The 27879-nt window shown below is 50.2% G+C and overlaps 1 protein-coding gene across 4 annotated transcripts in view; it reads left to right on the top strand.

Annotated features, from left to right (window-relative positions):
• The first annotated feature begins 822 nt into the window (after positions 1 to 822).
• add2 (adducin 2 (beta)) overlaps positions 823 to 27879 on the top strand; it is a 162725-nt gene continuing 135668 nt past the window's right edge. For all 4 annotated transcript variants that reach the window (XM_038785490.1, XM_038785488.1, XM_038785489.1 and 1 more), the window contains exon 1: positions 823 to 1075. The gene's annotated coding sequence lies outside the window, so the exon portion shown is untranslated. The remainder of the gene's footprint in view (positions 1076 to 27879) is intronic.

The following is a 27879-nucleotide window of genomic DNA, read 5'->3' as shown; positions in this document are numbered from 1 at the left end:
CGCTGGCTTTGAAAGCAGACCAAGCAGGCCAGCAGTACGGTTCGATTCCCGTACCAGCCTCCCCGGACAGGCGCCAGAATGTGGCGACTAGGGGCTTCTCACAGTAACTTCATTGAAGCCTACTCGTGACAATAAGCGATTTATTTATTTTATTTATTTTATTGTCTCTGTCTGCATGGTAAACCAGTCTTTTGGTTGTCTCTGTCTCTCTGACCGTCTGGTTAGAATCATAGAATCCCAACAGTGCAGACAGAGGTCATTCGGCCCATCGAGTCTGAACTGACCCTCTGAAAGGCACGGCCAATCCACCTAACCTGCACACCTTTGGTCTGTGGGAGGGAACCGGAGCGCCCGGAGGAAACCCACGCAGACTCGGGAAGAACGTGCAGACTCCGCACAGACAGTGACCCAAGGTCGGGATTCGGACGCATGTCCTTGGCGCTGTGAGGCAGCAATGCTAACCACCGTTCCGCCCTTCTCTGTCTGTTTGTTTGTCTGTCTGGATGGCCCTAAATGGGTGGGTTTGGAAAATCCGGGCTATTAGTTGGGAGACAGAGTTCCTTCTGCTATTGGGGCGAAGTCTGCATTCAGTTTAGCACTGGGCATGGCCCTGCCCTCTGCAACACACACGCCCTGCCTGCCAGCCAGCCCTCTGTCGCTGTCATCCCTGAGTGCTTATTTCCTGGGAAAAGCTTTCCCATCCTCTCAGCAGAGGGCGCCAAGAGGTTTGCAGTGAGCGACTGAACCCAGGCCAATGCACTGAAGCATTTTGCAGCCTTTGTCTGGAGAGTGGGAAGGGGGAGGAGTGGGAGGGAGGGAGGGAGAGGGCTGCAGGTGCATCTCCGCCAGATGCAGGTTTAATCCGACTGGGTCCCTGGGCATGTGTGTTTGCAGCACAGTCGATTGATAACCCTGCTGCTCGAAACGGCCTTTGGAGTGGGTAGAGAGAGAGAGAGAGAGAGAAGGAGCAGTGATTCAGCTCTGCGCAAAGACAGAGAGAGACAACCAGAGCGATGACTAGGGCGGGAACCTGAGCTGTACAGCACTTGCATCTTCGAGCAGCTGGTCTCAGAAGGTACGTCTTGATTTTTACAGGTAATTCTCCAGCGCAAGGTGAGGCTATCTCAGCTTGCCAGCCTTTGCAATTCTCTGGGGTCCCTGCAGTGGGGTCCCTTCAACACCTCGGCTGCAATTGCTGGTGTTGTTTTGCAAGCCAATGTATATGAAAAGCAGGCTGAGATTAGGCCATTCTCTTTCTGTGCCCTGTGAGAGAATATTCGCTGGTCCATTTTCCTATTCACCTATTTGTGAGGGAGAGGGACACATTTCCTCGCCAGAGGGTGGGGTAGGCGAACTTCCAGTGTGCTGGGCACAGCTGGCAGAGGTTTGATCTATTATCTTGTGTATCTAGTGGGTGAGGAGATTATTTTGGGTGTGTGTGTGTATGTGGTTAGCATTCCCTCTGCTCATGACTTTTTAAAATGTTGTTCAAATGCTCCGTGGGGTTTCGAAGGCGCGACGTTTTTAGATTACATCGAGGGCGGCAGGTTGGGTAGCTTTGCCGCCTCACAGCGCCAGGGATCCGGGTTCGAAACCAGCCTTGGGTCACCGTCTGCGCGGAGTCTGCACGTTTTCCCCCGTGTCTGCGTGGGTTTCCTCCGGGTGCTCCGGTTTCCTCCCACAAGTCCAAAGATGTGCAGATTAGGTGGATTGGCCGCGGTCAATTGTCCCTCAGTGTCCAAAAAGGTTAGGTGGGGTTCCGGGGATCGGGCGGTGGGGGGGGGGGGGGGGGGGGGGGGGGGGGGGGGGGGGCAGGGTAAGATGCTCTTTCAGAGGGCCGGTACAGACTTGATGAGCTGAATGGCCTCCTTCTGCACTGATATCACAATGATGATATTTAAGTGCAACCGGTCAGTCAGGTTGTGTTAAGGTGTGGGGGAGGGGGAGTGGTGAGTGGGGGACACAATTTAAAACAGACCTCAAGTTACACAATAACAATAAACCCGCAGCGTATGTCTTAATCGCTGGCTTTGAAAGCAGACCAAGGCAGGCCAGCAGCACAGGTTCAATTCCTGTACCAGCCTCCCCGAACAGGCGCCGGAATGTGGCGACTAGGGGCTTTTCACCGTAACTTCATTTCAAGCCTACTTGTGTCAATAAGCAATTTTCATTTACTTTTTTAAATAGATTTGGAGTGCCCAATTCAATTTTCCAATGAAGGGGCAATTTAGCGTGGCCAATCCACCTACCCTGCACATCTTTGGGTTGTGGGGGGTGAAACCCACGCAGACACCGGGAGAATGTGCAAACTCCACATGGACAGTGACCCAGAGCCGGGATCGAACCCGGGACCTCAGCGCTGTGAGGCAGTAGTGCTAACCACCATGCCCCCCCCCCTCCCCCAGGGCCACCTGTTACACATTTTTAAATACAATTCCTTGTGCACTTTCAAAAAACATTAAGCAAGCTGGAAAAGGGATTTCAGATCATTCTGTGCATTGCTGGAGATACTTGAAGGCCTCAAATCCACCATACAAATCATAGAAGCCTTACAGGGCAAAAGGAGGCCATTTGGCCCATCGGGTCTGCCCTGCCTCCCCCCCCCCCCCACCCCGTTCCCCCCCCCGTCCCATCCCGGACAGAACACCTAGGCCCACGCCCCCACACTATCGCCCCCACACTATCCCAGGTCACCACCTATCCTTCTCGACACTAAGAGGCAATTGATCACGGCCAATCCACCCAACCTGCACGTCTTTGGACTGTGGGAGGAAACCAGAGCTCCCGGAGGAAACCCACGCAGACACGGGGAGAACATGCAGACTCCGCACAGACAGTGACCCAAGCCGGGAATCGAACCCGGGTCCCTGGCGCCTCGAGGCAGCAGTGCTAACCGCTGTGCCGGCCACACCTTCTGCATAGCCATCTTGAGGTTAGGGAAGTTTAATCAGCTATCATCCAGCCTGGAGCCCTTGGAAAGGTGATGTGCTGAACCGGAATCATTTTGGAGAAACTGACAGAAACAGCAGATGAGTTCTCTCTGATTCATCCCCGCCTCTTGTTAAAAGATTTAAACCCACTGACGATTGAATCCACAGATTCCTAGTGGTTGTAAGTGATGTTCTCATTAGATTTCTTAATGGAATGGTGCAGTGATGTCACTGGACATGCACAGTCGCTCAGCACCTGTCACTTTAAGTCAGACATAAGACTATAAGACATAGGAGCAGAATTAGGCCACTCGGCCCATCGAGTCTGCTCTGCTCTCAATCATGGCTGATATTTTTTCATCCCTATTCTCCTGCCTTCTCCCCATAACCCCTGATCCCCTTATTGATCAAGAACCTATCTATCTCTGTCTTAAAGACACTCAGTGATTTAGCCTCCACAGCCTCCTGCGGCAAAGAGTTCCACAGATTCACCACCCTTTGGCTGATGAAATTCCTCCTCCTCTGTTTTAAAGGATCGTCCCTTCAGTCTGAGATGGTGTCCTCTGGTTCTAGTTTTTCCAAGAAGTGGAAACGTTCTCTCCACGTCCACTCTATCCAGGCCTCGCAGTATCCTGTAAGTTTCAATAAGATACAAAGAACAAACGAAATTACAGCACAGGAACAGGCCCTTCGGCCTGCGCCGATCCAGATCCTTTATCTAAACCTGTCGCCTATTTTCCAAGGATCTACTTCCCTCTGTTCCCCGCCCGTTCATATATCTGTCCAGATGCATCTTAAATGATGCCATCGTGCCCGTCTCTACCACCTCCGCTGGCAAAGCGTTCCAGGCACCCACCACCCTCTGCGTAAAAAACTTTCCACGCACATCTCCCTTAAACTTTCCCCCTCTCACCTTGAAATCGGGACCCCTTGTAACTGACACCCCCACTCTTGGGAAAAGCTTGTTGCTATCCACCCTGTCCATACCTCTCATAATTTTGTAGACCTCAATCAGGTCCCCCCTCAGCCTCCGTCTTTCCAGCGAAAACAATCCTAATCTACTCAACCTTTCTTCATAGCTAGCACCCTCCATACCAGGCAACATCCTGGTGAACCTCCTCTGCACCCTCTCTAAAGCATCCACATCCTTCTGGTAATGTGGCGACCAGAACCTCACGCAGTATTCCAAATATGGCCCAACCAAAGTCCGATACAACTGTAACATGACCTGCCGACTCTTGTACTAAATACTCTGTCCGATGAAGGCAAGCATGCTGTATGCCTTCTTGACCACTCTATCGACCTGCTTTGCCACCTTCAGTGTACAATGGACCTGAACTCCCAGATCTCTCTGTACATCAATTTTCTCCAAGACCCTTCCATTGACCATACAGTCCGTTCTTGAATTTGATCTTCCAAAATGCATCACCTCGCATTTGCCTGGATTGAACTCCAGGTAAACTCCAGGGGCAGCAGGGTAGCATGGTGGTTAGCATAAATGCTTCACAGCTCCAGGGTCCCAGGTTCGATTCCCGGCTGGGTCACTGTCTGTGTGGAGTCTGCACGTCCTCCCCCTGTGTGCGTGGGTTTCCTCCGGGTGCTCCGGTTTCCTCCCACAGTCCAAAGATGTGCGGGTTAGGTGGATTGGCCATGCTAAATTGCCCGTAGTGTCCTAATAAAAGTAAGGTTAAGGGGGGGTTGTTGGGTTACGGGTATAGGGTGGATACGTGGATTTGAGTAGGGTGATCATGGCTCGGCACAACATTGAGGGCCAAAGGGCCTGTTCTGTGCTGTACTGTTCTATGTTCTACTGTTCTATGTTCTATGAACTCCATCTGCCATTTCTCTGCCCAACTCTCCAATCTATCTATATCTGTATTTTGCTGTAGAAGATCCCCCCTCATCCTTCTAAACTTCAACAAGTACAGACCCAGAGTCCTCAACTGTTCCTCATACGACAAGCTCTTCGTTCCAGGGACCATTCTTGTGAACCTCCCTCTGGACCCTTTCCAAGGCCAGCACATCCTTCCTTAGATACAGGGCCCAAAACTACTCCAAATGGGGTCTGACCAGAGCATTATACAGCCTCAGAAGTACGTCCTTGGTCTTGTACTCCAGCCCTCTCGACATATTGCCCGCCCCCCTTGGCAGCTTCCCGGGTCGACAGTCGGCCATCCAGGTTGTAACAGGACTCTGAGGAACTGGGGCAGTACCAGCCGTAACACAAGAGAAACCTTCCATTGAAACCGTCAGCTGGTTCCATGAATACCGCAAGACAGATCTTTGCACATCCTCTGAACCTTTCCGAGGATAGCCGTTGAGTGGAATATTGAGGCTGAGAACTGCCCAAAGCGACATCAGAATTCCTAAAATTGATTGATATTGTCTAATAATTGTTTTTAGAATTGTTACGGTGCCGATTTGGCCCATCATGTATGTATTAGCTCTCCCAATGGGCATTGTGACTTAGTGCCGTTCTCTGACCTCTACCCCGTACCCCTGGGCATTGTTTCTATTCAAATAATCACCCAATACCCTCTGGAACGCCTTGATTGAAGTTGCCTCCACCACACTCCCAGCCAATCCATTTCAGACCCAAACCACTCGCTGGGGGAATTGTTATTCTCTCACATCACATTTGCTTCTTTTTTAATTCACCTTAAATGCGTCCCCTCTCGTTCTCGATCCTTTTCCGAGCTGGAACGGTTTCTCCCTGTCTGTCCGATCCAGCCCCCTCATGAATTTGAACATCTCAACCAAATCTTCCCCTTAGCTTTCTCCTCTCCAAACAAAACATTCCCAACTTCTCCAAACTAATAATAATGGCTTCTTGTCACAAGTCGGCTTCAGTGAAGTTACTGTGAAGATCTTACGAGGAAAGGCTGAGGGACTCGAGGCTGTTTTCGTTCGAGAGAAGAAGGTTAAGAGGTGACTTAATTGAGGCATACAAGATGATCAGAGGATTAGATAGGGTGGACAGTGAGAGCCTTTGGCTTATTGTCACGAGTAGGCTTCAATGAAGTTACTGTGAAAAGCCCCTAGTCGCCACATTCCGGCGCCTGTTCGGGGAGGCGAATTGAACCCAGGCTGCTGCCTGGTTCTGCATTACAAGCCAGCAGTTTAGCCCACGGTGCTAAACCAGCCCTTCTATCCTCATAACTGAAGTTTCTCAGCCCTGGAACCTTTCTTGTGAACTTCCTCTGAGGGTGACGGCACTAGGAAGGGCTGAGGGTTTTGGCAAAGGTTGGTATCATGACCGGTACAGGCTTGGAGGGCCGAAGGGCCTGTTCCTGCGCTGTATTGTTCTTTGTTCTTCTGCGCTGCGCCCACTTCAGTTATCTTCAATGATCTCTGCACAGATTCACCCTCTCCTCCATTTGAAATAGATTATTCAGTCCTGGTGACATGATTTGAATGGGACTGCTAATGAGCGACTCAAACTGTTTTCTTTGTGTGGTACTGCATATTCTATAAGGAGTAACACATTAACATGGTGGCTTTTTTTAGAAAAACATTGTATTTTTCTTTGCCGAAGGTGAAATTAGTGTTATACAGTGTCCAGTCTTCATTTGCTGATTGTGTTAAGTAAATATCATTGTGTTCAGTACAGAAGCAATAGGGAAGCACGGTAGCACAGTGGTTAGCACTGTGGCCTCACAGCTCCAGGGTCCCAGGTTCGATTCCTGGCTTGGGTCACTGTGCGGAGTCTGCACGTTCGCCCCGTGTCTGCGTGGGTTTCCTCCGGGTGCTCCGGTTTCCTCCCACAGTCCAAAGATGTGCAGGTTACGTGGATTGGCCATGATCAATTGCTCTTAGTGTCCAAAATTGCCCTTAGTGTCCAAACGTTCTGCTTTCACCCGCCAGTGGAAACAACCTGCCCACATCTATCCTATCTATTCCCTTCATAATGTTATATGTTTCTATAAGATTTCCTCCGCATCCTTCTAAATTCCAACGAGTACAGTCCCAGTCTACTCAACCTCTCCTCGTAATCCAACCCCTTCAGCTCTGGGATTAACCTAGTGAATCTCCTCTGCACACCCTCCAGCGCCAGTACGTCCTTTCTCAGGTAAGGAGACCAAAACTGAACACAATACTCCAGGTGTGGCCTCACTAACACCTTATACAATTGCAACATAACCTCCCTAGTCTTAAACTCCATCCCTCTAGCAATGAAGGATAAAATTCCATTTGCCTTCTTAATCACCTGTTGCACCTGTAAACCAACTTTCTGTGACTCATGCACTAGCACACCCAGGTCTCTCTGCACAGCAGCATGTTTTAATAGTTCATCATTTAAATATTAATCTCTTTTGCTGTTATTCCTACCAAAATGGATAACCTCACATTTGTCAACATTGTATTCCATCTGCCAGACCTTAGCCCATTCACTTAAATGATCCAAATTCCTCTGCAGACTTAGACCATAAGACATAGGAGCAGAATTAGGCCACTTGGCCCATCGAGTCTGCTCCGCCATTCAACCATGGCTGATATTTTCTCTTCCCCATTCTCCTACCTTCTCCCCATCACCCCTGATCCCCTTATTAATCAAGAACCTATCTATCTCTGACTTAAAGACACTCAGTGATTTGGCCTCCACAGACTTCTGCGGCAAAGTTCCACAGATTCACCACCCTCTGGCTGAACAAAATTCCAGTAACCTCTGCACTTTTCGCTTTACCACTCACCTTAGTGTCATCTGCAAACTTGGACACATTGCCCTTGGTCCCCAACTCCAAATCATTTGTAAATTGTGAACAATTGTGGGCCCAACACTGATCCCTGAGGGACACCACTAGCTACTGATTGCCAACCAGAGAAGCACCCATTAATCCCCACTCTTTGCTTTCCATTAATTAACCAATCCTCTATCCATGCTACTACTTTACCTTTAATGCCATGCATCTTTATCTCATGCAACAACCTTTTGTGTGGCACCTTGTCAAAGGCTTTCTGGAAATCCAAATATACCACATCCATTGGCTCCCCGTTATCTACCGGACTGGTAATGTCCTCAAATAATACCACTAAATTAGTTAGGCACGACCTGCCCTTTATGAGCCCATGCTGCGTCTGCCCAATGGGACAATTTTCATCCAGATGCCTCGCAATTTCTTCCTTGATGATAGATTCCAGCATCTTCCCTACTACCGAAGTTAAGCTAACTGGCCTGTAATTACCCGCTTTCTGCCTACCTCCTTTTTTAAACAGTGCTGTCACATTTGCCAAGTTCCATCTTTGGGTTGTGGGGGTGAGACCCACGCAGACATGGGAGGAATGTGCAAACTCCACACAGACAGTGAACCAGAGCTGGGATCGAACCTGGATCCTCGGTGCCGTGAGGCAGCAGGGCTAACCACTGTGCCACCGTGCCACCCTAATAATGGTTCATCTTCTCATGGGCCTTAACCATCACCGGCATTTCAATTAGATCACTCTTCAATCTTCTACACAACAGAATTCAAGCTGAACCCTTGTCCCGTGATTTAACCTTTTCAGCCCTGTGTCTACTCTGATGTGCCTGTGGAGCACCTCTTCCAGTTTCAGGAACCCTCTTCCCAAGGTCTGGCAGTCCCTCCAAGATGTAGTCCAACCCAAACTCCGTACAGCTAGAACATCGCTTCCGTCCATTGGCATTCCACGCAACACCTTTCCAAGATAAAGCTCAGCTCCTCCTTAACCTTTTGAATTGATTTGGAAAACCATCTGACCAAAAGAGAGATATCCATTTGTAAATATTCATTTACAGGATGTGGCTGGCTCTCGGACAACATTTGTTGCCCATCCCTAATTGCCCCTTGAGAAGGTGGTGGTGAGCCGCCTTCTTGAGCCGCTGGAGTCCGTGTGATATAGGTACACCCACTGTGCTGTTAGGGAGGGAGTTTCCAGGATTTTGACCCAGCAACAGTGAAGGAATGGCCGATATATTTCCAAGTCGGGGCGGTGAGTGACTTGGAGGGGAACCTCCAGGTGGTGGGGTTCCCAGGTATCTGCTGCCCTTGTCCTTCTAGATGGTAGAGGCCGTGGGTTTGGAAGGTGCTGCCTAAGGAGCCTTGGTGAGTTGCTGCAGTGCATCTTGTAGATGGTACACACGGCTGCCACTGTGCGTCGGTGGGGGAGGGAGTGAATGTTTGTGGATGGGGTGCCGATCAAGCGGGGCTGCTTTGCCCTGGATGGTGTAGAGTTTCTTGAGTGTTGTTGGGAGCTGCACTCATCCAGGCAAGTGGAGAATATTCCCTCACACTCCTAACTTGTGCCTTGTAGATGGTGGACAGGCTTTGGGGGGGCTATGGATAGGGTGACTGCACTCAGTCTTTTTCCCTAGGGTTGGGGAATCGAGAACGAGAGGGCATAGGTTAAAGTTAAGAGAGGAAAAGACAGAACTGGTTAGCACTGCTGCCTCACGGCGCCGAGGACCCGGGTTCGATCCCGACTCTGGGTCACTATCCGTGTGGACTTTGCACATTCTCCCCGTGTCTGCGTGGGTTTCACCCCCCACAGCCCAAAGATGTGCAGGTTAGGTGGATTGAACACACTAAATTGCCCCTTAATTGGAAACAAATGGATTGGGTACTCTAAAATTATTGAAAAAAAGTTAAGAGGGGAAAGAATTAATGGGAACCTGAGGAGCAACGTTTTTGCACAGAGGGTGGAACGTCTGTGGAATGAGCTGCCGGAGGAAGTGGTTGAGGCAGCGACTTTGACAACATTGAAAAGACATTTGGACAGAGATATAGCTACATGGCTAGGAACGGTTTAGAGGGATATGGGCGAAATGCAAGCAAATGGGTTTAGCTTAGATGGGCTTTTTTGTTGGCAGTTTGGGCCTCCATATAGATTCTACGATTCGCTGAATCCTGCTGAATTTCTATAGCATCTTTCATGTCCTCAGACTCTCAAAGTGATTTGCGGTGAAGTGCGTTTGAAGGTAGTCCCTGTCAAGGAGGCCGACAATTTGCTGCAAGGTTTTGCAAGCCGCAAAGTCACTCGGTAATCAGTTTTAGATATGTTAATCGCTTGCTTCAGCGACTTCACCGAGCGCCGGCTTTCACCTGGAGTTTACAACACGTTCTGAACTCTTCCGTCCTCAGGAAATGATGGAAAAACACACAACAGGTGATTAAGAAGGCAAGTGGAATTGTGTCGTTCATTGCTGAAGGGATAGAGTTTGAAAACTGGGAGAATTAGAGAATTTACAGTGCAGAAGGAGGCCATTCAGCCCATCGAGTCTGCACCGGCTCTTGGAAAGAGCACCCTACCCAAGGTCAACACCTCCACCCTATCCCCATAACCCAGTAACCCCACCCAACACTAAGGGCAATTTTGGACACTAAGGGCAATTTAGCATGGCCAATCCACCTAACCTGCACATCTTTGGACTGTGGGAGGAAACCGGAGCACCCGGAGGAAACCCACGCACACACGGGGAGGATGTGCAGACTCCGCACAGACAGTGACCCAAGCCGGAATCGAACCTGGGACCCTGGAGCTGTGAAGCGATTGTGCTATCCACAATGCTACCGTGCTGCCCGTGGAAGCTCCACAATGCAACCGTGAGGTTGTGTTGCAGCTGTATCGGGGGCTGGTGAGGCCACAGCTGGAGTACTGTGTAGGTTTGATCTCCTTACTTGAGAGAGGACATACTGGCAGTGGAGGGGGAGAAGAGGAGATTCACTAGGTAGGTTCCAGAGTTGAGAGGATTGGCTTCAAGGAGAGACTGAGCAGACTGGGACTACACTGCGTGGAATTGAGAAAAATAAGCGGGGATCTGATCGAAACATGAAATTATGAAGGGAATAGTTAAGAAAGAAGCAGGGTGGGGTGGCATGGTGGCACAGTGGTTAACACTGCTGCCTCATAGGGCAGACAGTGGCGCAGTGGGTTAGCACTGCTGCCTCACGGTGCCGAGGTCCCAGGTTCGATCCCGGTTATGGGTCACTGTCCGTGTGGAGTTTACACATTCTCCCCGTGTCTGCGTGGGTCTCACCCCCCCCACAACCCAAAGATGTGCAGGGTAGATGGATTGGCCATGCTAAATTGCCCCTTGATTGGAAAAATAAGAATTGGGTGCTCTAAACTTATTTTTTTTTAAAGATAGAAGCTGGGAGGTTGTTTCCACTGGTGGGTGAAACTAGAACTCGGGGGCGTAGCCTCAAAATAAGGGGGAGCAGACCTAGGACTGAGTTGAGGAGGAACTTCTTCACGTAAAGGGTTGTGAATGTGGAATTCCTTGCCAAGTGAAGCAGTTGAGGCTCCTTCATTAAATGTTTTTAAGGTAAAATCGCTTTTGGAACAGTAAAGAAATTAAAGGTTATGGTGATTATAGCACAATTTAATAATCTGTATTAGTGTCACAAGTAGGCTTACATTAACACTGCAATGAAGTTACTGTGAAAATCCCCTAGTCGCCACATTCCGGCGCCTGTTCAGGTACACAGAGGGAGAATTCAGAATGTCCGATTCACCTAACAGCACGTCTTTCAGGACTTGTGGGAGGAAACCGGAGCACCCGGAGGAAACCCACGCAGACACGGGGAGAACGTGCAGACTCTGCACAGAGAGTGACCCAAGCTGGGAATCGAACCCGGGTCCTTGGCGCTGTGAAGCAACAGTGCTAACCACTGTGCTACCGTGCTGCCCTTTTGCAGCATCTTCCGATTTCCAAGCAGCTCAGAGTCTGGGTTTTATTTAAGCCTTCCCTTTGGAGTTTATTATCGCAAATACCCCTGCCTCGTGGAGCAGCCCCATTAACAACCCGAGAATGGGGGCATCGAGCCTCGTCGTCAACACGTATTTACTCCTGAGGATGGGAAGGGACAGATTGGAATTGTAAAGAGTGATGCAATTGAGCCGTTGATGTCACAGAAAACGTCAGCTCACGAGGAGGGGCTTTGAAGAAAATAATGTCTGCAACCAAGCCAGCGAAATCCTCATCAAAATGAGATTTATCATTTTCATTGTGTAAAATGTCATTGAAAGAATGGTACCCTAGGGAAATGGTCACACACATGTCCAATCTATTGTGGAATGCATGCAAGCTGCTTCTGTGTTTGCAGGAGGGAATCTGTCAGGGATTTCAGGGCAATCTTGCAACCGTAACGATTAGAAACATTCACCGCCACCAAATGAACTTGATTCAGACGCTGGTCCCAGGAAGACAGCGATTGTGTGTGTGTCTGTGTGTGACGGTGTGTGTGAGGGTGTGTGTGTGTGTGAGGGTGTGTCTGTGTGGGTGTGTGTGGTGTGAGGGTGTGTGTGTGTGGGTGTGTGTGTGTGAAGGTGTGTGAGGGTGTGTGTGTGTGTGAGGGTGTGTGTGTGTGGGTGTGTGTGGTGTGAGGGTGTGTGTGTGTGGGTGTGTGTAGTGTGAAGGTGTGTGAGGGTGTGTGTGTGTGAGGGTGTGTGTGTGTGGGTGTGTGTGGTGTGAGGGTGTGTGTGTGTGGGTGTGTGTAGTGTGTAGTGTGAAGGTGAGTGTGGGTGTGTGTGTGAGGGTGTGTGTGTGTGGGTGTGTGTGAGGGAGTGTGTGTGAGGGTGTTTGTGAGGGAGTGTATGTGAGGGTGTGTGTGTGAGGGTGTGTGTGTGAGGGAGTGTGTGTGGGTGTGTGTGGGTGTGTGTGGAGTGAGGGTGTGTGTGTGGGTGTGTGTGGTGGGAGGGTGTGTGTGGTGGGAGGGTGTGTGTATGAGGGTGTGTGTGAGGGAGTGTGTGTGAGGGTGTGTGTGAGTGTGGGTATGTGTGGTGTGAGGGTGTGTGTGTGTGTGGGTGTGTGGTGGGAGGGTGTGTGTGGTGGGAGGGTGTGTGTGAGGGAGTGAGTGTGAGGATGTGTGTGAGTGTGGGTATGTGTGGTGTGAGGGTGTGTGTGTGTGGGTGTGTGTGGTGGGAGGGTGTGTGTGGTGTGAGGGTGTGTGTGAGGGAGTGTGTGTGAGGGTGTGTGTGTGTGTGGGTGTGTGTGGTGGGAGGGTGTGTGTGGTGGGAGGGTGTGTGTAAGAGAGAGTGTGAGGGTGTGTGTGAGTGTGGGTATGTGTGGTGGGAGGGTGTGTGTGGTGGGAGGGTGTGTGTGAGAGAGTGAGTGTGAGGGTGTGTGTGAGGGAGTGAGTGTGAGGGTGTGGTGTGAGGGTGTGTGTGAGGGAGTAAGTGTCACAGGGCATTTAGTGATAACATAGTCTGTCCGCTGTTGTTTATTTAAGTCCATAACTAAAATGGCAGTGACATGCACTGAATCACAGAATTGTTACGGTGCAGAAGGAGGCCATTCAGCCCATCCTGCCTGCACCTGCTCTCCCAATGGGCATCGTGACTTAGTGCCATTCCCCTACCCGTACCCCTGGGCATTGTTTCTATTCAAATAATCACCCAATACCCTCTGGAAAGCCTCGATTGAAGCTGCCTCCACCACACTCCCAGCCAGTGCATTCCAGACGTGTACGTACAGAAATGATCTTCAATAACCACCATCCGTGAATTCATGTCTGCCAACGACATCAGCATCACAGCTCAAGATCCCAACGTTGACAATCGGACTGGACCCGAAATGAGGCCTTGTCAAAACTTGAACAGTGGCTGCAACACATTGTTACTCAAGCCATGACCTGTAAAAACATCTTTACACTGCACAAAGCAATAGATTCACATGCAAATGGATGGGTACGAGTTGAAGCACCACCCAACTCAAACGTACCTCAGAGAGACCTTAGATAGGACACTGACCTTCTAGGAACGTCAAGGTCAAGTCCAGATTTCCAAACTAGCCAGCTCAATGTGGACTGTTGCTGCCACCACCCTCTGAGCCCCAGTACTGGGCGTCCATAGTCGCGGAATACTATGCCCTTCTTTGGTGAAGATCATCATGATACCCAACTAAATGCCAAATGCGCATCATCACTGGCATACTCTCCACTTGCCTGGATGCGTGAAGCTCCCAACAACACTCAAGAAGCTCCACACCATCCAGGACAAAGCAGCCCCGCTTGATCGGCACCCCACCCACAAACATTCACTCCCTCCCCCACCGACGCACAGTGGCAGCCGTGTGTACCATCTACAAGATGCACTGCAGCAACTCACCAAGGCTCCTTAGGCAGCACCTTCCAAAACCACGACCTCTACCATCTAGAAGGACAAGGGCAGCAGATACCTGGGAACCCCACCACCTGGAGGTTTCCCTCCAAGTCACTCACCGCCCCGACTTGGAAATATATCAGCCGTTCCTTCACTGTCGCTGGGTCAAAATCCTGGCACTCCCTAACAGCACAGTGGGTGTGTGGTGAATGTAATTTAGTAATTCACGCTGTATTTACCAATACCATTGTAAGCGCAGTAGCGGTATCCAACCACTAGGGGAGTAGCTCTGGGAATGCTCAGGAGTTTGTACAGGGTTCCATCCTTGGCTCCGCCCACGACTCCTCCCCCTGCACTTGCTGTATAAATACCCTTGTCCAGAGACAACCTGCAGTTCATCGAGAGTTCAATGGGTAGCAGGCTGGCTCTGTAGTAAGTAGATTAAAACCACTGTTCATATCTTAAAGCACGTGTCTCATGAATTGATGGTTCCATCAGGGTGTACCGACACCTCAGGGACTGCAGCGGCTCAAGAAGGCGGCTCACCCACCGCCTTCTCAAAGGCAACTAGGGATGGGCAATAAATGTTGTCCAAAGAATACACCACATTATACACAATGGTGCAATCCACAGACTCACTGGAGGCCGATCTGCACGCGACACAGCAGGACACGGAGAACCCGCTTGGCATAGTGACTTTACATTCGCTAAATAAATTAATAAATTCTCTGCGGACCTGGGTTCGAAACCCGCCATGGCAGATGGAACCAATAAAAATCTAGGATTAAAATGCCTAATGATGCGTATCGTCGATTGTCGTAAAAACCCATCTGGTTCGCTAATGTCCATTAGGGAAGGAAATCTGCCGCCCTTACCCGGTCTGGCCTACATGTGACTCCAGACCCACAGCGATGTGGTTGACTCTTAAAACGCCCTCTGAAATGGGGCTTTAGGGGCATCTTGACAAATACATGAATAGGACGGGAATAGAGGGATACGGACCCAGGAAGTGTAGAAGATTTTAGTTTCGACAGGCAGCATGGTCGGCACGGGCTTGGAGGGCCGAAGGGCCTGTTCCTGTGCTGTACTTTTCTTTGTTCTTTGTTCTTAGCAAGCCACACAGTTCAAGGGCAATTAGGGATGGGCAACAAATTCTGGCCCACACAGCAATGGATACAGGAAGCTGAACCGCAGATGAGATATGACAGGAAAAAGCTCGGCATTTATGCTGAATGTAATATTAAATATTTATCTGTCCTGGTTGAATCTGTTCTTCAAAAATCATGAAGCAGTGCACTGGTGTTTAAGTTTGGAGACGGTGGCAAATTCAGCCAGAATCTTGTCCCTCTTCCATTTCTACAAAAGTACTGGGTCAAAATTGTCTCTTATAGAGTCCTAGAGGTTTACAGTATGGAAACATGGCCCTTCGGTCCAGCTTGTCCGTGCTGCCCAGTTTCTATCACTAAGCTAGTCCCACTTGCCCACATTTGCCCCATATCTCTCTATACCCACCCTGCCCCATGTAACTGTCTAACTGCTTCTTAAAAGGACAAAATTGTACCCACCTCTACCACTGCCTCTGGCAGCCCGTTCCAGATGCTCACCACCCTCTGTGTGAAGATATTTCCCCTCTGGTCTCATCTCCCCTCTCACCTTTAACCTCTGGCCTCTAGTTCTAGACCCCTACCTTTGGGAACAGATGTTGACTATCTACCTTATCCATGCCCCTCATTATTTTATAGATCTCTCTAAGATCACCCCTAAGCCTCCAACGCTCCAGGGAAAAAAGTCCCAGCCTATCCAGCCTCTCCTTATAACTCAGACCATCAAGTCCTGGTAGCATCCTCGTAAATCTCTTCTGTACTCTTTCTAGTTTAACAATATCCTTCCTATAATGTGACCAGAACTGAACACAGTATTCCATGTGTGGTCTGACCAATGTCTTGTACAACTTCAACAAGACGTCCCAACTCCTGTATTCAATATTCTGACCAATGAAACAAAGCATGCCGATTGCCTTCTTCACCACCCTGTCCACCTGCGACTCCATCTTCAAGGAGCGATGAACCTGTACCCATCTTTGTTCTGTAACTCTCCCCAACTCCCTCCCATTAACTGAGTAGGTCCTGCCCTGATTTGATCTACCGAAATGCATCACCTCACATTTATCCAAATTTAACTCCATCTGCGGCCCACTGGCCCAATTGATTAAGATCCCATTGCAATCCTGGATCACCATCTTCACTGTCCACCATGCCACCAATCTTAGTGTCATCTGCTGGAGAAGTAATTGTGAACCTTCCTTGGCAAATCAATCATCAGAATTTCAGAACCGTATCCGACGAGGCCTCACGTGTTCCTCTGCAGCCACTGAGCTCTTGGTCGCCATTTTGGAGTTGCGAAAAGTTCCAATATCGCTCCCTCAATTCTTAAATCCGGAATTCGGGCGGAAGGGACACATGGGGCTGGGATGGAAGTAGGAGCGGATGATGCGACATGCTTACTCTGACTGCAACGTCGTTGGTTTGTTGTGGAAAGATTATCGGAGGGAAAGTCACGGCAGGGACCTTTGGAAAGGGATGTTGGCCATGTGATTCAGACCTTGATTGAGAGGAGATTCGACCGTAATATACATTAACCTGGAAACTGGGGAATCACTGGGGACTCCAGCTGATAGCGAGGAAGCTCAGTAAGATCTCAAAGAGGTCTTCCTGTTCTATATCTGAATAAAATATAAGCAAGTCTAAGTAATTATTAAAAAGGATGACGGGAAACATTGCCTCAAGATGCAGATAGAAACGTTCTCTTTGATGAATAAGTGTTTGCAGCAAATTCATCTCAACTCGCACGAGGCCGTGGAAAGCACTTGGAAACCACATTTGATTATATAGAATTTACAGTGCAGAAGGAGGCCATTCGGCCCATCGAGTCTGCACCGGCTCTTGGAAAGAGCACCCTACCCGAGGTCAACACATAGAACATAGAACATAGAACAGTACAGCACAGAACAGGCCCTTCGGCCCTCAATGTTGTGCCGAGCAATGATCACCCCACTTAAACCCACGTAACCCGTATACCTGTAACCCAACAATCCCCCCATTAACCTTACACTACGGGCAATTTATCATGGCCAATCCACCTAACCCGCACATCTTTTGGACTGTGGGAGGAAACCGGAAACAGGGAGGACGTGCAGACTCCACACAGACAGTGACCCAGCCGGGAATCGAACCTGGGACCCTGGAGCTGTGAAGCATTGATGCTAACCACCATGCTACCGTGAGGCCCCTAGGAACACCTCCACCCTATCCCCATAACCCAGTAACCCCACCCAACACTAAGGGCAATTTTGGACACTAAGGGCAATTTATCATGGCCAATCCACCTAACCTGCACATCTTTGGACTGTGGGAGGAAACCGGAGTACCCGGAGGAAACCCACGCAGACATGGGGAGGATGTGCAGACTCCGCACAGACAGTGACCCGAGCCGGGAATCGAACCTGGGACCCTGGAGCTGTGAAGCGATTGTGTTATCCACAATGCTGCCTACCGTGATTGCAAAGTAGAACCCAAGGACATTTCTTGGCCAGTTGTTTTACCGCTGTCTTGGCTCAGCTGAGCGTCTGGGGAGGAGGGCGTGGACGGAGAGGTGGCCAAGTCAATCTGACTGTGAGCGAGTCGGAACATTTGAGCTCGGGGCTAGCCAGGCCCAGGCCAGAGATGGTGAGTGAACGTGGTGCCCCTGATGGGCTCAGAGAGCATCGGGGTGCCCTGCCAGTCACAAGATATCTGAGGGTACTGTGTTCAACAGTGTCGAAGGTCGGGGTTTGTGGTATACCTGATGAGGCAGTCGTGATGTGGAGTCATCAGTTGTACCAGCTCAACACGAAGGGACCCAGCATCATTCGTGACTCCTCAGATACTGAAACTATCTCTGTGCAAATGCAGCAAGACCCAGACAGTGTCCAGGCTTGGACACACGTGTGGCACACATGTTGCTTCTCACTTCCGCAGCAGGCAATGACCATTCCCACAAGAGAGAATCAAACTACCTCCCCTTGACATTCAATGGCATTACCATCACCCCACTCAACATCTTGGGGATTACTATTGACTGGAAACTAAACTGGACCAAACATATACATTTTTTTCAAATTTGTTTACGGGATGTGGCTAGACCATAGAATTTACAGTGCAGAAGGAGGCCATTCGGCCTATCGAGTCTGCACCGGCTCTTGGAAAGCGCACCTTACGTAAGCCCACACCTCCACCCTATCCCCATAACCCAGTAATCCCCACCACATTTTTTGGACATTAAGGACAATTTATCACGGCCAATCCACCTAACCTGCACATCTTTGGACTGTGGGAGGAAACCGGAGCACCCGGAGGAAACCCACGCACACACGGGGAGAACGTGCAGACTCCGCACAGGCAGTGACCCAAGCCGGGAATCGAACCTGGGACCCTGGAGCAGTGAAGCAACTGTGCTAACCACTATGCTACCGTGCTGCCCTTCCATTAATTGCCCATTCCTAATTGCCCTTCCAGAAGGTGGTCGGTGAGCAGCCTTCTTGAGCAGCTGCAGCCCGTGTGGTGTAGGTACACCCACCGTGCTGTTAGGGAGAAACAAAAGACATGTTTGTCAGGTGAATTGGACATTCTGAATTCTCCCTCCGTGTACCCCAACAGGCGCCAGAATGTGGCGACGAGGGGATTTTCACAGTAACTTCATTGCAGTGTCAATGTAAGCCAACTTGTGATGATACTAAAGGAAGGCCCACTAGACTTGTTCCGGGGATGGTGGGATTGCCCTATGAAGAGAGATTTGGGGAAACTGGGCCCGTAATTCTCGAGTCTCAATGAATGAGAGGTGATCTCACTGAAACCTACACAATACTCAATGAGACAGACAGGCGAGATGCGGGTGAGATGATTGTCCTGGATGCGGAGTCCAGAACCAGGAGATAGAATTGCAAGATACTGGGAAAGCCAATTAGGGCAGAGATGCGGAGAAATGTCTTTACTCAGAGGGTTGTGAATATTTGGTATTGTTATGGGCCAGGGTTTAGCGAACCCCAAAGTGTATCATGGAGGTCACCTGACCCACAACTTTTACTAGATTGTGGTATGGGGAGCACACGGTGAAATCTACAGGTGTGGGACAGCAGAAATGGAAAAGTATTTTTTAAAGCAAAACAATGTTTATTCTCTGAACTCAAGTTAACCTTTTTAAAACATACAGTGAACATCTTAGCAACCATCAATTCAAATACAACCCCCAAAGAATACAACACTGAGTAAACCTTTAAGCTTTCCTTTTTAACATCCAAATGACTTAAAAACAAAACCTTTATCAGAAGCACATCAGGTTAAAGTCACCACTGAGAACAGTTATAATTCTGAATTCACCAAATGATCAGAGATAGTCTTTTGATGGCAGAGAGAACAGCAGTACACCTGCTCTGTCTGGCTTCAGCTCCAACACTGAAAACAAAACTAAAACACACCCTGCATCAAACAGCCTAAAACAAAAGTAAAAAGCTGACAGACAGCGCAGCTCCACCCACTCTCTGACATCACTGCAGTAGTAAACACCCATTTCGTGAAGGTACTCTCACTGCAGATATTTATATACACACCCATTTATAAACACCCATTTCTTAAAGGTACACTCACTACAGATATTTATATACACACCCATTTATAAACCCCCATTTCTTAAAGGTACTGCACTACAGGTATTTATATACATACCCATTTCTTAAAGGTACTCTCACTACAGATATTTATATACACCCCCATTTATAAACACCCATTTCTTAAAGGTACTCTCGCGTGACAGTATTCTCTGGTCGGGAGGACTGTGGAAACTGTCACTGAGCATGTTTAAAGCAGATATTGGTAGCTTTCTAAATCCCAATGACATAAAAAGCTACCAGGATTGTGTGGGGGACGAAGGCATTGAAGTGAATGTCCGTATTGTGTGGCAGAGAAGATTCAATGGGCGGAATGGCCATCTGCTCTTCCTATGTTCCAACACCAACACTGACCGGTACAAAAAATCCTGAAATTAAATCCCAGAAGGGAAAAAATGTGTGATTTTCAACACGTCCCTCAGCTTTACTAAGATCAAAGGTGCCGCATAGGAGACTGTTAAGGGTAAGATCCTGGCATGGATAGAGGATTGACTGACTGGCAGAAGGCAGAGAGTTGAGATAAAGGGGTCTTTTTCAGGATGGCAGCCGGTGACTAGTGGTGTGCCTCAGGGGTCTGTGCTGGGACCACAACTTTTCCCAATATGCATTAATGATCGGGAAGAAGGTACTGAAGGCACTGTTGCTAAGTTTACAGATGATACAAAGATCTGTAGAGGGACAGGTGGTATTGAGGAAGCAAGGGGGCTGCAGAAGGATTTGGACAGGCTAGGAGAGTGGGCAATGAAGTGGGAAATTGGATTGGATTTGGATTGGATTGGATTTGTTTATTGTCACGTGTACCGAGGTACAGTGAAAAGTATTTTTCTGCGAGCAGCTGAACAGATCGTTCAGTCCATGGGAAGAAAAGGGAATTAAACAAAATTCAAGAAAATACAAGAAAATACATAATAGGGCAACACAAGGTATACAATGTAACTACATAAGCATTGGCATCGGATGAAGCATACAGGGTGTAGTGTTAATGAGGTCAGTCCATAAGAGGGTCGTTTAGGAGTCTGGTAACAGCGGGGAAGAAGCTGTTTTTGAGTCTGTTCGTGCGTGTTCTCAGACTTCTGTATCTCCTGCCCGATAGAAGAAGTTGGAAGAGTGAGTAAGCCGGGTGGGAGGGATCCTTGATTATGCTGCCCGCTTTCCCCCGGCAGCGGGAGGTGTAGATGGAGTCAATGGATGGTAGGCGGGTTCGTGTGATGGACTGGGCTGTGTTCACGACTCTCTGAAGTTCCTTGCGGTCCTGGGCCGAGCAGTTGCCATACCAGGCTGTGATGCAGCCCGATAGGATGCTTTCTATGGTGCATCTGTAAAAGTTGGTCAGGGTTAATGTGGACATGCCGAATTTCCTTAGTTTCCTGAGCAAGTATTGGCGCTGTTGTGCTTCCTTGGTGATAGCGTTGACGTGAATGTGGAAAACTGTGAGGTTAGGCACTTTGGAAGGAGGAATTTAGGCACAGAGTATTTTCTAAATGGGAAAATGCTTTGGAAATCAGAAGCACAAAGGGACTTGGGAGTCCTTGTTCACGATTCTCTTAAGGTTAATGTGCAGGTTCAGTTAGGAAGGCAAATGCAATGTTAGCATTCATGTCAAGAGGGCTAGAATACAAGAGCAGGGATGTACTTCTGAGGCTGTACAAGGCTCTGGTCAGACCCCATTTGGAGTATTGTGAGCAGTTTTGGGCCCCGTATCTAAGGAAGGATGTGCTGGCCTTGGAAAGGGGTCCAGAGGAGGTTAACAAGAATGATCCCTGGAATGAAGAGCTTGTCGTATCAACATGAATCAGTTTGATGATTTTAATTGGACATTGGACAGCTTGGTAACACAGTGGTTAGCACTGCTGCTTCACAGCTCCAGGGTCCCAGGTTCAATTCCCGGCTTGGGTCACTGTCTGTGCGGAGTCTCCACGTTCTCCCCGTGTGGGGGTGGGTTGCCTCCGGGTGCTCCGGTTTCCTCCCACAGTCCAAAGATGTGCAGGTTAGGTGGATTGGCCATGCTAAATTTCCCTCAGGTTAGATGGGGTTGCTAGGTTACAGGGATAGGGTGGAGGTGGGGGCTTGGGTAGGGTGCTCTTTCCAGGAGCCGTTGCAGACTCGATGGGCCGAATGGCCTCCATCTGCCCTGTAAATTCTATAAATTGGAGAGAATTGCTGTCAGAATCGAACTCCCAATGGAGTGTCGCTTCAGTGCATTGGTTGGTTGACTACTAGACGGTGATTTAACTAGTGGGGTACCGCAGGGATCGGTGCTGGGAACCCAGCTATTTACAATATATATTAATGATTCAGATGAGGGAACAAAATGTCACATCTCCTAATTTGCAGATGACACCGAGTTGGGTGGGAGGGTGAGCTGTGAGGAGGATGCAGAGATTCTTCAGTGTGGTTTGGACAAGTTGAGTGAGTGGGCAAGTCAATGGCAGATACAGTTTAATTTGGTTAAATGCGAGTTATCCACTTTGGTGGCAAAAATAAGAAGGCAGCTATTATCTGAATGGCCATAAATTAGGGAGAGGGGAGTGTGCAGTGGGACCTGGATGTCCTCGTACACCATTCGCTGAAGGTAAGCATGCAGGTGCAGCAGGCGGTAAAGAAGGCTAATGGGATGTTGGCCTTCATTGCGAGAGGTTTCGAGTATAGAAGCAGGGATGTGTTGCTGCAATTGTACAGGGCCTTGGTGAGGCCACACCTGGAGTATTGTGGGCAGTTATGGTCTCCTTCTCTGAGGAAGGATGTTCTTGTTCTCGAGGGAGTGCAGCGAAGGTTTACCAGACTGATTCCAGTGATGGCAGGACTGTTATATGAGGCGAGATTGGGATTGTTCTCGCTGGAGTTCAGAAGAATGAGGGAGGGGGGATCTCATAGAAACCTATCAAATTCTAACAGTACTGGACAGGGTAGATGCAGGAAGGATGTTACTGACGGTGGGTGTGTCCAGAACCAGGGGTCACAGTCTGAGGATGCGGGGTCGGCCATTTTGGACAGACATGAGGAGAAATTTTGTCACCCAGAGAGTGGTCGGCCTGTGGAATTCATCACCACAGGAAGTAGTTGATGCTAAATCATTGAATATATTCAAGAGGCGGCTGGATATAGCACTCGGGGAGAATGGGATCAAAGGTTATGGGGAGGAAGCAGGATTAGGCTATTGAGTTGGATGATCAGCCATGATCGTGATGAATGGTGGAACAGGCTCGAAGGGCTGAATGGCCTCCTCCTGCTCCTATTGTTTCCAGTAGGAAGACTTCCACAAGGATAGAGGGCATGCGGGGTTGAATTAGTCTTATCAGAGCCAGTTGCAATGTTCCCCGAAGCCCACAGAGTAGAGGAGGGCTAAGCGATTGTATCCGGACAGTTCCTTCTACTGCTACCTGTTTACTGGTCAGACATGTGCCGCCTGGAGTCCTGTTCTCTTTGGAGATCAAAGAGCGACTCAACACCTTATAAACTAAAGGAATACAGACAACGCAAGTCTCGTTCACCTGACAGGGTGGTTTTCAGTTGACGAATGAGACCCTTTGTTGAATCTCATTGGGTAGGACTCGCCATTGGCTGACGCCAAAATCGGAAAACGCAATTCGACGGCAAATCGCAATTCCCCGCCACCTTAGGGCAGCGCGGTAGCACAGTGGTTAGCACTGTTGCTTCACAGCTCCAGGATCCTAAGTTCGATTCCCGGCTTGGGTCACTGTCTGCGAGGATTCTGCAGGTTCTCCCCGTGTCTGCGTGGGTTTCCTGCGGGTGCTCCGCTTTCCTCCCAGAAGTCCCGAAAGACGTGCTTGTTAGGGTGAATTGGACATTCTGAATTCTCCCTCTGAAAAATGAAATAAAATGAAAATGGCTTATTGTCACGAGTAGGCTTCAATGAAGTTACTGTGAAAAGCCCCTAGTCGCCACATTCCGGCGCCTGTCCGGGGAGGCTGGTACGGGAATCGAACCGTGCTGCTGGCCTGCTTTAAAAGCCAGCGATTTAGCCGAGTGAGCTAAACCAGCCCCGAACTGGGGCTGTGTCTGTGCACCCGAACAGGCGCCGGAGTGTGACGACAAGGGGCTTTTCACAGTAACTTCATTGCAGTGTTAATGTAAGCCTACTTGTGACAATAAGATTATTATTTATTTATTATTTGATAACGGCGTAAATGCGGTCCGGAACATATGTACAGTAAACACCGTTTGCATGTCATTAGCGGGCCTGACCCTGTATTCTCCGGGGTCTCCGTGATGCTCCGCCTCCACTGGGCCCAATTCCCGGCGGCGAGGTCCACTTGTGCTTTTAAAAATCATGAAACCGGCGCGTTTGCTGCTGAGGGAGAGGGAGGGGGTACGGAAAGAGGCTGGGGGGCTTCTGCCAGGGCTGGGGGGAGAAGGGGGTAGCCGGGGGTTGGCCAGGAGGTGGGCTGTGGAGTTGGGGTGGACGGGCACGGAACACCATTGCCGCAGCGGGCAAGGCAGCCGTGCAGCTGTGCACACTGCTAATTGCTCACTGTGAACCGGCGGACACCAGTCGTGTAGGTATCACCCCATCCCCCCACTTTGGTGCCCTCTGACCCCAGCAGGCCTATCAGCTGTATGGGCGCGCTCCAGCATAACCAGTGCCATCTTGTTGGCTGGGATGAGTGTGTGTGGGGAGTGTAATGTGTGTGTGCGGCTGGGATGACTGTGTGTGGGCAGTGTAATGTGTGTGTGGCTGGGATGAGTGTGTGGGGAGTGTAATGTGTGTGTGCGGCTGGGATGAGTGTGTGTGGGGAGTGTAATGTGTGTGTGCGGCTGGGATGAGTGGGTGGGGAGTGTAATGTGTGTGTGCGGCTGGGATGAGTGTGTGTGGGGAGTGTAATGTGTGGTGTGCGGCTGGGATGAGTGTGTGTGGGGACTGTAATGTGTGTGTGAGGCTGGGATGAGTGTGTGTGGGAAGGGTAATGTGTGTGTGAGGCTGGGATGACTGTGTGTGGGCAGTGTAATGTGTGTGTGGGGCTGGGATGAGTGTGTGTGGGGAGTGTAATGTCTGTGTGCGGCTGGGATGAGTGTGTGTGGGGAGTGTAATGTGTGTGTGAGGCTGGGATGAGTGTGTGTGGGGAGTGTAATGTGTGTGTGAGGCTGGGATGAGTGTGTGTGGGGAGTGTAATGTGTGTGTGTGGGGCTGGGATGAGTGTGTGTGGGGAGTGTAATGTGTGTGTGAGGCTGGGATGAGTGTGTGTGGGGAGGGTAATGTGTGTGTGTGGCTGGGATGAGTGTGTGTGTGGGGAGTGCAATGTGTGTGTGTGGCTGGGATGAGTGTGGGTGGGGAGGGTAATGTGTGTGTGCGGCTGGGATGAGTGTGTGTGGGGAGTGTAATGTGTGTGTGTGGCTGGGATGAGTGTGTGTGTGGGGAGTGTAATGTGTGTGTGGCTGGGATGAGTGTGTGTGTGGGGAGTGTAATGTGTGTGTGCGGTTGGGATGAGTGTGTGTGGGGAGTGTAATGTGTGTGTGCGGCTGGGATGAGTGTGGGTGGGGAGGGTAATGTGTTTGTGCGGCTGCAGCTTGTCAGCCACCCGAGTGTCAATCACCGGCCCGACGAATCCCGCACCGTTTCCCGTTGGAATCGATTGTGTCCACGTGGCCCCGGTGCTAGCCCCTCCGCAGTCGCTGAATCGATCCAGTTTTGCTGTCGTAAATATCCACGAATCCTGTCCTTACATCAACACAGTCTCAGGAACTGAGAATCCAACCCATTGTGTTTGGGAGCAGGTAATGGTCAGCCCATTAACTATTGGCTATTAGGAGTCACAACATGCCCTGGGAGACAGCATCTCCGGTGGCCAGAATAGTTCTTCAGCGATGCTAAGCTTTGTGCAGCTCCGGAAAGGAGCGTTAGCACCTTTAAAAAAAAAGAGAGATTGAGCAGTTTAGGCCGATACTCTCTGAACTTTAGAAGAATGAGGGGAGATCAAATACAAGATGATAAACAGTACAGATAAAGTAGACGTGGAGCGGATGCTTCCTCTTGTGGCGAATTGTAGATCGAGAGGTCGTAGTCTCAGGAGAAGAGGTCGCAAATATAAAACCGAGTTGAGGAGAAACTACTTCTCCCAAAGGGTTGTGAATCTGTGGAATTCGCTCCCCCCAGTGGATGCTGGGACAGTGAGTAAACCGAAGGAGTGAGACAGTTACGGAGAACGGGCAGGACAGTGGACTTGAGGCCTGGATGGGATTAGCCACGATCGTATTGAACGGTGGAGCAGGCTCCAAGGGGCTAAATTGCCCAATCCTGCTCATAGTTCTGATGAAATAACTATTCTCTCTAAATCCACCTTCCAGCTCTTGGCCTGTTGCCCTATAGGTAACAGCACCTCACGCACAAATCTGGGGCGCGATTCTCTGCCCCCCACGTCGGGTGGGAGAATAGCGGGAGGGCCTCCCGACATTTTTCACGCCCTCCAGCTATTCTCCCCACCCCCCCCCCACGCCCGACCCACGCCATGAATCGGCGCTCGCCATTTTTTACGGTGAGCGGCGATTCTCCGAGGCCGATGGGCCGAGCGGCCGGCCCTTCACGCCCCTTTCAACACGGCAGCAAACACACCTGCTCGCTGCCGTCGTGAAACGGGCTCCAGATGTCCGTTTGGGGCATCTAGGGGCCCGATTTGGACGGGAGAACCGTGTCTGTGCTCGGGAGGGGACAGGCCCGTGATCGCCCACCGATCGTCGAGCCAGCATCCAAAACGGACGCACTCTTTCCCCTCCGCCGCCCGGCAAGATCAAGCCGCCACGTCTTGCCGGGCGACGGTGGAGAAAAACGGCCACCGCGCATGCGCGGGTTCGTGCCGCCTGCGCGATGAAGTCATCCGCGCATGCACGGGTTGGAACCGGCAACCGACTTCACATTCTCGGCGTGACGAGGTCGCGGCCGGGAAAGACAGACGCCCGCTCCTAGCCCCCCGGGTGGGGGGTGAATTAGGTGCGGGGAGCGGGCTCCGAGGCCTTCGTGGACCTCGCCCGAGTTCACGACGGCCTTCACGAATTCGGCCCCCTGCGGAGAATTCCGCCCCTGGTGTTTTTGATTAGGATTCCCCATTAATAAGGGGTTAAGGGGAGAAGGCAGGAGAATGGGGATGAGGAACACATTCGACATGATTGAATGGCTGACCATTCTCTCGTCACTGTGGCCTGACCCTGTTGACTGCAGCAGAGGGGGGGGTCCGTCAGCTGTATACACTGGCACGTCCCGAGCTGCCGAAATGCTGAGAACACTTGTCCGAGCCTGTGAGACACATGGGTAGCCAGGGTTAGCAGTGAATCTGTGAGGCTGGCACAGAAGCCTCCTTGCCACACATCTGAGGGGCAGCCAGCTGACCGTCACTCTCTCACTCTTTAACTTGCGCAGCAATAAGCCTGTTGCCTGGGCCTTGTTGTACATACACCGTCCGGCCTCCTCACCACGCAATCTCGGCCTTACCCAGCCAGGAGGAAAAGCTGCAAAGGATGTAACCACTTGGCCACAAGCCTCCACTCAATTGGTTTTATGATCCTAACCGCCTTTTTATTGCTTTTAATGATGGCATTGTGCAGAATTTGGACAATAGTGGAGGCAAATGGCCAACTGCCAGGTTTTAGTCAGGGTCACTATAACCAGCCAGCAAACGTATTTCTCCCATCTCTCACACGTGGCCACAGAGTCCATACGATATCGGAGCAGAATTAGGCCCATCCTGTCTGTGTCGGCCCTCAATCGCTTATCTATTCGAATCCCATTTTTCGGAACCGATGCCTTGTATGCCGAGGCGTTTTCAGGGCCTCAACTAAATGCTTCTTCAATGTTGTGACCTCGTGGGCGACACAGCGGCGCAGTGGTTAGCACTCGGGGTGCCGATGATCCGGGTTCGATCCCAGCTCTGGGTTACTGTCCGTGTGGCGTTTGCACATTCTCCCCGTGTCTGCGTGGGTCTCGCCCCCACAACCTAAAGATGTGCAGGGTAGGTGGATGGGCCGCGCTAAATTGCCCCTTCATTGGAAAAAAAAGAATTGGGTACTTGAAATTTTTTTAAATAGTTGTGACCTCATTTTCTGTAACCGTGACGCCAATTTGGGGTCATGACCCACAGTTTGGGAAACACAGCTCGAGCTGATCTCTGACTAGAGAAGCAGTCACCTCTCGAGCCGTGTTGCCGACGGCAACGGCACGGGTGTGCGAACCAATAGCACGTGTCT

Source organism: Scyliorhinus canicula, chromosome 26 (assembly GCF_902713615.1).
Source record: "Scyliorhinus canicula chromosome 26, sScyCan1.1, whole genome shotgun sequence".
Classification (NCBI taxonomy): domain Eukaryota; kingdom Metazoa; phylum Chordata; class Chondrichthyes; order Carcharhiniformes; family Scyliorhinidae; genus Scyliorhinus; species Scyliorhinus canicula.
Note: the sequence above shows the minus strand (reverse complement) of the source record. Positions and strands in the feature narration are given on the sequence as shown.